The sequence below is a fragment of the Rattus norvegicus genome, chromosome X, assembly GCF_036323735.1.
Source record: "Rattus norvegicus strain BN/NHsdMcwi chromosome X, GRCr8, whole genome shotgun sequence".
NCBI classification, from domain to species: Eukaryota; Metazoa; Chordata; class Mammalia; order Rodentia; family Muridae; genus Rattus; species Rattus norvegicus.
Genome location: NC_086039.1, coordinates 13,577,444 through 13,587,852, shown reverse-complemented (window position 1 = coordinate 13,587,852; position 10,409 = coordinate 13,577,444).

The following is a 10,409-nucleotide window of genomic DNA, read 5'->3' as shown; positions in this document are numbered from 1 at the left end:
ACCTGTATCACCAGTCCCAATTTGAAATTCATTTTGGTTTTTTTTTGTTTATTTGTTTGTTTGTTTTTGAGACAGGGTTTTATGCAGCCCAGGCTAGCCTCGAGCTCCTGGTCTACTCATCTCCATATCCCAAATGCTGAGACTATAGGGATATCCCAAGACACCGAGAACTTGAGTTCACTTTGAAGGATTGAGCTCAACTCAGATAGTTCTCAGGGTATCCAGGGTCAGAATAGGCTATCCATTGGTCCAAAACTCAGTATATCATGAGAGAGGTTACCCAGCATATTAGATAGCAGTAATTAGTATCAGAATGCTAAGTGTCCGTCTAGGTATGAGAAGAGGTACAGAGGCTAGGAGGTCATTTTACAATCATCACCTCAATCTAACCCTCACTAGTGTCCCCGTCATCAGGGGACCTTCCAAAAATTTTAGAAATTTCTCCAATGAGTTCATTTTCATCTGCAATTGCAAACCTTCCCTTCTCTGGACCCATGTAAAACACGGGGCTATACGCTGAGTGCCTGCAGAAAGAAACAGGAAAGAGCATATGTCAGCAGCTTGACAGCACACCTAAAAGCTCTAGAACAAAAAGAAGCAAATACACCCAGGAGGAGTAGAAGGCAGGAAATAATCAAACTCAGAGCTGAAATCAACCAAGTAGAAACAAAAAGGACCATAGAAAGAATCAACAGGACCAAAAGTTGGTTCTTTGAGAAAATCAACAAGATAGATAAACCCTTAGCCAGACTAACGAGAGGACACAGAGAGTGCGTCCAAATTAACAAAATCAGAAATGAAAAGGGAGACATAACTACAGATTCAGAGGAAATTCAAAAAATCATCAGATCTTACTATAAAAACCTATATTCAACAAAATTTGAAAATCTTCAGGAAATGGACTATTTCCTAGACAGATACCAGGTATCAAAGTTAAATCAGGAACAGATAAACCAGTTAAACAACCCCATAACTCCTAAGGAAATAGAAGCAGTCATTAAAGGTCTCCCAACCAAAAAGAGCCCAGGTCCAGATGGGTTTAGTGCAGAATTCTATCAAACCTTCATAGAAGACCTCATACCAATATTATCCAAACTATTCCACAAAATTGAAACAGACGGAGCCCTACCGAATTCCTTCTACGAATCTACAATTACTCTTATACCTAAACCACACAAAGACACAACAAAGAAAGAGAACTTCAGACCAATTTCCCTTATGAATATCGACGCAAAAATACTCAATAAAATTCTGGCAAACCGAATTCAAGAGCACATCAAAACAATCATCCACCATGATCAAGTAGGCTTCATCCCAGGCATGCAGGGATGGTTTAATATACGGAAAACCATCAACGTGATCCATTATATAAACAAACTGAAAGAACAGAACCACATGATCATTTCATTAGATGCTGAGAAAGCATTTGACAAAATTCAACACCCCTTCATGATAAAAGTCCTGGAAAGAATAGGAATTCAAGGCCCATACCTAAACATAGTAAAAGCCATATACAGCAAACCAGTTGCTAACATTAAACTAAATGGAGAGAAACTTGAAGCAATCCCACTAAAATCAGGGACTAGACAAGGCTGCCCACTCTCTCCCTACTTATTCAATATAGTTCTTGAAGTTCTAGCCAGAGCAATCAGACAACAAAAGGAGATCAAAGGGATACAGATCGGAAAAGAAGAGGTCAAAATATCACTATTTGCAGATGATATGATAGTATATTTAAGTGATCCCAAAAGTTCCACCAGAGAACTACTAAAGCTGATAAACAACTTCAGCAAAGTGGCTGGGTATAAAATTAACTCAAATAAATCAGTTGCCTTCCTCTATACAAAAGAGAAACAAGCCGAGAAAGAAATTAGGGAAACGACACCCTTCATAATAGACCCAAATAATATAAAGTACCTCGGTGTGACTTTAACCAAGCAAGTAAAAGATCTGTACAATAAGAACTTCAAGACACTGAAGAAAGAAATTGAAGAAGACCTCAGAAGATGGAAAGATCTCCCATGCTCATGGATTGGCAGGATTAATATAGTAAAAATGGCCATTTTACCAAAAGCAATCTACAGATTCAATGCAATCCCCATCAAAATACCAATCCAATTCTTCAAAGAGTTAGACAGAACAATTTGCAAATTCATCTGGAATAACAAAAAACCCAGGATAGCTAAAGCTATCCTCAACAATAAAAGGACTTCAGGGGGAATCACTATCCCTGAACTCAAGCAGTATTACAGAGCAATAGTGATAAAAACTGCATGGTATTGGTACAGAGACAGACAGATAGACCAATGGAATAGAATTGAAGACCCAGAAATGAACCCACACACCTATGGTCACTTGATTTTTGACAAAGGAGCCAAAACCATCCAATGGAAAAAAGATAGCATTTTCAGCAAATGGTGCTGGTTCAACTGGAGGGCAACATGTAGAAGAATGCAGATCGATCCATGCTTATCACCCTGTACAAAGCTTAAGTCGAAGTGGATCAAGGACCTCCACATCAAACCAGACACACTCAAACTAATAGAAGAAAAACTAGGGAAGCATCTGGAACACATGGGCACTGGAAAAAATTTCCTGAACAAAACACCAATGGCTTATGCTCTAAGATCAAGAATTGACAAATGGGATCTCATAAAACTGCAAAGCTTCTGTAAGGCAAAGGACACTGTGGTTAGGACAAAACGGCAACCAACAGATTGGGAAAAGATCTTTACCAACCCTACAACAGATAGAGGCCTTATATCCAAAATATACAAAGAACTCAAGAAGTTAGACCGCAGGGAAACAAATAACCCTATTAAAAAATGGGGTTCAGAGCTAAACAAAGAATTCACAGCTGAGGAATGCCGAATGGCTGAGAAACACCTAAAGAAATGTTCAACATCTTTAGTCATAAGGGAAATGCAAATCAAAACAACCCTGAGATTTCACCTCACACCAGTGCGATTGGCTAAGATCAAAAACTCAGGTGACAGCAGATGCTGGCGAGGTTGTGGAGAAAGAGGAACACTCCTCCATTGTTGGTGGGATTGCAGACTGGTAAAACCATTCTGGAAATCAGTCTGGAGGTTCCTCAGAAAATTGGACATTGAACTGCCTGAGGATCCAGCTATACCTCTCTTGGGCATATACCCAAAAGATGCCTCAACATATAAAAGAGACACGTGCTCCACTATGTTCATCGCAGCCTTATTTATAATAGCCAGAAGCTGGAAAGAACCCAGATGCCCTTCAACAGAGGAATGGATACAGAAAATGTGGTACATCTACACAATGGAATACTACTCAGCTATCAAAAACAACGAGTTTATGAAATTCGTAGGCAAATGGTTGGAACTGGAAAATATCATCCTGAGTGAACTAACCCAATCACAGAAAGACATACATGGTATGCACTCATTGATAAGTGGCTATTAGCCCAAATGCTTGAATTACCCTAGATCCCTAGAACAAAGGAAACTCAAGACGGATGATCAAAATGTGAATGCTTCACTCCTTCTTTAAATGAGGAAAAAGAATACCCTTGGCAGGGAAGGGAGAGGCAAAGATTAAAACAGAGACTGAAGGAACACCCATTCAGAGCCTGTCCCACATTTGGCCCATACATATACAGCCACCCAATTGGACTAGATGGATGAAGCAAAGAAGTGCAGACCGACAGGAGCCGGATGTAGATCGCTCCTGAGAGACACAGCCAGAATACAGCAAATACAGAGGCGAATGCCAGCAGCAAACCACTGAACTGAGAATAGGTCCCCTATTGAAGGAATCAGAGAAAGAACTGGAAGAGCTTGAAGGGGCTCGAGACCCCAAAAGTACAACAATGCCAAGCAACCAGAGCTTCCAGGGACTAAGCCACTACCTAAAGACTATACATGGACTGACCCTGGACTCTGACCCCATAGGTAGCAATGAATATCCTAGTAAGAGCACCAGTGGAAGGGGAAGCCCTGGGTCCTGCTAAGACTGAACCCCCAGTGAACTAGTCTATGGGGGGAGGGCGGCAATGGGGGGAGGGTTGGGAGGGGAACACCCATAAGGAAGGGGAGGGGGGAGGGGGATGTTTGCCCGGAAACCGGGAAAGGGAATAACACTCGAAATGTATATAAGAAATACTCAAGTTAATAAAAAAAAATATATATAAAACTAAAAAAAAAAAAAAAAAAAAAAAAGAGTGATGGACAATTCAGGGTGACAAACAGAGAAAACCAGAATAAAACCCCTGCCTTATAATTAAAATACTAATACTAAGTATATATAGCAAGGCAATAACATTGAAATGTAGAAAAAAAAAAAAAAAAAAAAACACGGGGCTATAAACAAACCTCCCATTGCACTAAGGAGAGCACTGTATGTGAGATCTGTCTCCCCGAGTACTCTATCTAGGTAGTAGGAAGGGCAGGTAGGAGCCGGCAGAGCTGGCTTCTAGGGGCTGTCTGTTCCCCACCTCCACACTGTTAAGGTTCTCCTCCCTCTCTGGCTCACAAGTCTCTCCTGGATTGAGAGGCGCTTCCTGACATTAACAGGTACAACATAGCTTGATTACCATCAGCTCTATGAGCTAATCAACTCATAAAGGGAAAAGGTTCTTTGGGCTCCTGGTTTTGGAGATCCTGTCTGTGGTTGGGCTTACATGTGGCTCTTAAGTTTTTGGAATGGGACAGAAGCACATGATAATTTAAAGTTCCTCCCCCACAGAGCCAGGGAACAAAACTAAAGTGAAGGGACCAGGATCCTGCAGGCAACTGAGAGTCCTTTGAGGGACTGTCAATACCCAAACTATAGCATCTTCCTTCCTGTTTGTATAAAAAAAAATCACCAGACTAACTACCTCAAGTATCTCCTGGTGTTCATCATCCTCCAGGTTTTCCAGAAATTGGGAGATACCGAGGAGCCTGTATCCACTGTTCATCCAAAGGGCAGAATGTCATTCAAACAGGATTCATTAAACAACCTTGTGCTGGGCTACTGAGAGCTCACATGTCAGACCTGCCACCAAGCCAAAGTATAGTGTCCTGCCCCCACCCTTCGCCCTAGTCGAAGCTAAAGTAACAGGAGCTGTCTGTATCCACCTCTGTTCATGGTGCTCAGACATCCCTTGCATGCAGTTCTTGGAACTGAGGGAAGGTGTTATCCAGAAGAATGAAGGTGTGGCTTGTAGGTAGGCTACGCCTTGGAGAAGATTGGGGGAAGGACTGCCTTGATGACTTCCTGGGACACATGCACCCAAACATCTCTCCCTTGCTGCTGGCTTCTTCTGAAACCATTGACTTCTTTCAACCATAAGAGCAAGGCTCAAAACCTTATGAAATGACTCTTTAGTTAGAATGGCTAAGATCAAAAACTCCGGCAACAGCAGATGCTGGTGAGGATGTGGAGAAAGAGGAACACTCCTCCATTGTTGGTGGGATTGCAGACTGGTACAACCATTCTGGAAATCAGTCTGGAGGTTCCTCAGAAACTATACCTCTCTTGGGCATATACCCAAAAGATGCTCCAACATATAACAAAGACACATGCTCCACTATGTTCATAGCAGCCTTATATAATAGCCAGAAGCTGGAAAGAACCCAGATGCCCTTCAACAGAGGAATGGATACAGAAAATGTGGTACATCTACACAATGGAATATTACTCTGCTATCAAAAACAATGACTTTATGAAACTCATAGGCAAATGGATGGAACTGGAAAATATCATCCTGAATGAGGCAACCCAATCACAGAAAAACACATGTGGTATGCACTCATTGATCAGTGGATATTAGCCCAAGTGCTCGAATTACCCTAGATGCACAGAACACATGAAACTCAAGAAGGATGACCAAAATGCGAATGCTTCACTTTTAAAAGGGGAACAAGAATACCCTTGGGAGGGAATAGGGAGGCAAAGTTCAGAACAGAGGCTGAAGGAACACCCATTCAGACCCTGCCCCACATGTGGCCCATACATATACAGCCACCAAACTAGATAAGATGGATGAAGCAAAGAAGTGCAGGCTGACAGGAACTGAATATAGATCTCTCCTGAGAGACACAGCCAGAATATGGCAAATACATAGGCGAATGCCAGCAGCAAACCACTGAACTGAGAACGGGACCCCCACTGAAGGATTCAGAGAAAGGACTGAAAGAGCTTGAAAGGGCTCAAGACCCAATATGAACAACAATACCAACCAACCAGAGCTTCCAGGGACTAAGCCACTACCTAAAGACTATACATGGACTGACCCTGGACTCTGACCTCATAGGTAGCAATGAATATCCTAGTAAGGGCACCAGTGGAAGGGGAAGCCCTTGGTCCTACCAAGACTGAACCCCCAGTGAACAGGATTGTTGGGGGGAGGGCAGTAATGGGGGGAGGTGAGGGAGGGGAACACCCACATAGAAGTGGAGGGGGAGAGGTCAGGGGGATGTTGGCCTGGAAACTGGGAAAGGGAATAATATTTGAAATGTAAATAAGAAATACCCAATTTAATAAAGATGGGGGGAAAGGTGGGAAAGAAAAAGAAAAAAGAAAGACTGCTGAAGGCAAGAGTGGCAGCTCCTGCCTGTAATCCAGACCTTGAGAGGCTGAGCCTGGAAGATTACCAAAAGTTCAAGGCCAACCTAGGCTATAAGATGAGAGTTTGAAGAAAAAGAGGTGGGGAGGAGAAGGAGGCAGGCAGGCCTGCCAGAGGCAGTTTCCTTGCACTGAGCTGGTGTTAACCCCTATCTTAGGGTTGGATTTCCTAAGCACAGCTAGTCTGTTTGGAAGGTGAGCCTAGGAAGTAAAATTGAGACAGAGAGTGAGATAAGAAGGAGTCTGCAAGACAAAACGGGATGTGTTATGGATAGGTCACTTCTGTAGAGAATGGAGGCCTGACCCTTTTTGGCCCCTCTGAGTGACTGTACACCATCCTACAGAATGGCCCATCTAGATAGTGAGGCACATACATGCCATTCGTTTGTCTCCTAAATCACTGGCTGGGAAGTGGACCTTCCCCAGCCTTCTCCAAGACAGAGCCTACCTATGAGCTCCACCTTCTTCTCTCCCCAGGCCAGATAGTACCTTTCCTCAGTTTCTAGGCCTTTATCCAAAGACCATGAGCACAGGGTGTGTTGGCTCCTCTACAGATCTGAGGGCTGTTTGAATCATTAACAAGAAATCAAACCCACCTTCAGAAGCTAGATTGTTATTCACAGAGCTCTCAAGAGGAGTAATCATAACTGCTGAGGTTTACTGAGCGCTCTAGTTCTTTCCAAAGTAACCCGTTCAGTTCTCAAGCATATGGATAAAAGTAGCACAATCATCACACCCTGACAGACAAGAATTCAGATATGCTGTGCACTCCAAAGCAATTCCATAAACATCTCGGAGCACTGAACCCCTCATTGGCTGACACAGGCAGCAATCCAGTGATTGTTTTAAAAAGCTAAAGTGAATCAGTGTTGACGTAAAAGTAGGTTATGTGTGAATATACGGAGCTGGGTGTGTTTGCTAAAAGCAGAACTGGTCTCATTACCTATATATGAACCAGTGAATGACCAATCTGACCAATTGAAGTTTTACTGCCACAAAGACCCTGAAAGCTAGGAATAAGAAAGAATCCAGTGATGTTCTTAGTGTGCTGGAAATACCAAGGGGAGCTCCCTGGGGGAGGGTGGATTAGAAGCCATGGGTAAAACATAATAAAGGGGTGTGGGGTTCCAGAGGCCGGATAGAGTGGAGTAGTTTGACCAGCCCATCTGATGCTCTAGTGATGATGTCAACACTACTCACTAGTCACCAACAGTTCTAGCTCCCGGCTCTCTCAGCATATTATAAAATTATGTTTCTGCCCCATTTTGGAGTTGGGGACTTAATTCTGTCAAGGAAAAGTTAAGCAAAATGATTTATGTTCCATCTAGGTGAAACCTTTCTGCCAAGCTGGCACTGAAAGCTAAGAAGGAACCTCCCAAAGCCGAAGCCAAAACAAAAGTCTTGAAAGCTAAAAAGGCAGTGCTGAAAGGCGTTTATAGCCACAAAAAGAAGATTCACACATCACCCACCTTCCAGAGGCCAAGGCCCTGCAGCTCCAGAGGCAACCCAAATACCCTCGGAAGAGCACACCCAGAAGAAACAAGCTTGACCACTAAGCCATCATTAAATTGCCACTAAAGACTGAGTGAGCCATGGAGAAGACAAAAGGCAACAACAGGCTTGTGCTCACTCTGTAAGTCAAGGCCAACAAGCACCAGATCACACAGGCTGTAAAGAACCTCTATGCCATTGATGTGGCCAAAGCCGATACCCTGATACGACCTGATGGAGAGAAGGCATATGCTAGCTTGGCTCCTGATTATGATGCTCTGGATATTGTCAACAAAATTGGGATCATCTAAACTAAGTCCAGCTGGCTAGTTCTAAATATACATTCTTTTCACCATAAAAAGGGGGAAAGGGGGGGAAGGGGGCAGGGGGAAGCTTTAAGAGTCAAGGTATAGGGCAGGAGGGATGGCTTAGCGGTTAAGAGTTATTGCTCTTGCAGAGGACTTGGGCTTGGCTCAAACAGTGGCTCAAATACCACCAGTAATGTCTGTCCCAGAGGAGTTGATGCCCCCTTCTGACCTCCTCAGACACCAGACATCATGAACATAGTGCATATATATGCATACAATGCACACACACACACACACACACACACACACACACACACACACACATTTTAAAGAATCCGGGCTTCATTTCCCACAGACTCCCTTCCCTTGGAGGTAATCACAGAGCCTGTGTTAAGATGGACACTCCGTGACCTCCTAAGGATAGGTAGTGTGCTAAACGAGCGGCAAGGTTTTTACTAACATCCCACTCTGGCCCAGTGAGTGGGGTTTGATAGTAACCTTTGCTACAAGTTTGATGTAAAAAAATAAATAAATAAAGATGGACACTCGGTCTACCTGTGTGCCTAAGTGATGACTACGAGAGGAGGCTCCTGCTGATCTACGTGAATATGGACAAAGACCCAAACTTTCATTGTGTCTTAAGCCGCTGAACAACTGCCAGATCTCAATAGCTCAGCAGAATAATTTCATTTCCACTTGAAGTTCACTTCAAGTCAGTGGATGCAGGAAGGAACGTGTTCTGCTCCATAGAGTCACTCAGGGACTCCGGCTAATGGGGACTCCACCATCTGGAACACTGCTACAGAGCATCACAGCAAGGGGTAGAGGGAAGTGGGAAAGTCCTGCAGGGCCTTTGCATTGCTTCAATGTCAAAGTAACACACATCCAGATTGATTTCATTGGCTAGAGCTAATCACGTGACTGCCTCTACTTAACTGCAGAGAGCAATAAAATCATAAAAGGGAACTGAAATCTCACCCCCATGCCTGGAAGCAGGGAACTGTTGGTGACGCTAATCATTTCCACCTGGCTTCTGAATCCTGACAAACAGTAAGCCATTGAGGGTCCAAGAGCGTGGGCCCAGGTGTAGAAGGCTTTTGAGAACCAGGCTATGGCCCAAGAGGTATCAGGGAGCCACTGTAAGTATATGCACAGGGGCACAAGGGAGGCTTAGTTAAAGCTACATTGCTTGACAGACAGACATGCTGGGGGAAGGGCAGGTTCTTGAAGTAAGGAGATTTGTTAGGAGGCTGTCTTATTAACCTAGTCCTCAGTGGTGAGGGCCTGACATGCTGTTGCCTGAGGAAGAGTAATGAGTAATGATCCCTGAGATTGTTTGTTTGTTTGTTTGTTTGTTTGTTTGTTTGTTTTGAGACAGGCTTTCTCTGGGTAGCACTGGCTATCCTGGAACTTGCTCTATAGACCTATAGACCAGGCTGGCTTCAAATTCACAGAGATCTGCCTGTCTCTGCTTCCTGAGTCCTGAGGAAAGCGAAGGATGGTGTATTGAGAGCAGGGGTGTCAACATTACTGACATTATCTACTAGTTGCTGCTACTGCTTCTTCTCTTCCTCCTCCTACTCTGCTTCTTTTTAGAATACATTTTACTTGCTTATGTTTACTTCCTTTTAAAAAGATTGGCTTTGGTGCGTGTGAATGTTCGCATTTGCACCATGTGAGTGCCGGGTGTCTGCAGAGTCATAAGATTTCAGATCCCCTGTCAGATGACTGGAACATGCCTCCCGGGTGCTGGGAATCCAACACTTAGCCAGAGGAACAATTGTTCTAACTGCTGAGCCATCTTTCCAGTCTCTAGCTCTTTGCTCTTAGGCAAACATGAGTACCATCTAAGAGTTTCAGTGTTGCTGCCTGGAAAATAGCCGTGATATTTACCTTATTTGATGGTTATGAGGCTTAGAAGAGTAGACATTAAGTTTGTCAATTGACAATAGAAGCAGCAATGATGGAGATAGTGGTGATGATGGTGAGGGTGATGGTGATGGTATTGGTAAGAACACTGTGAGGAAT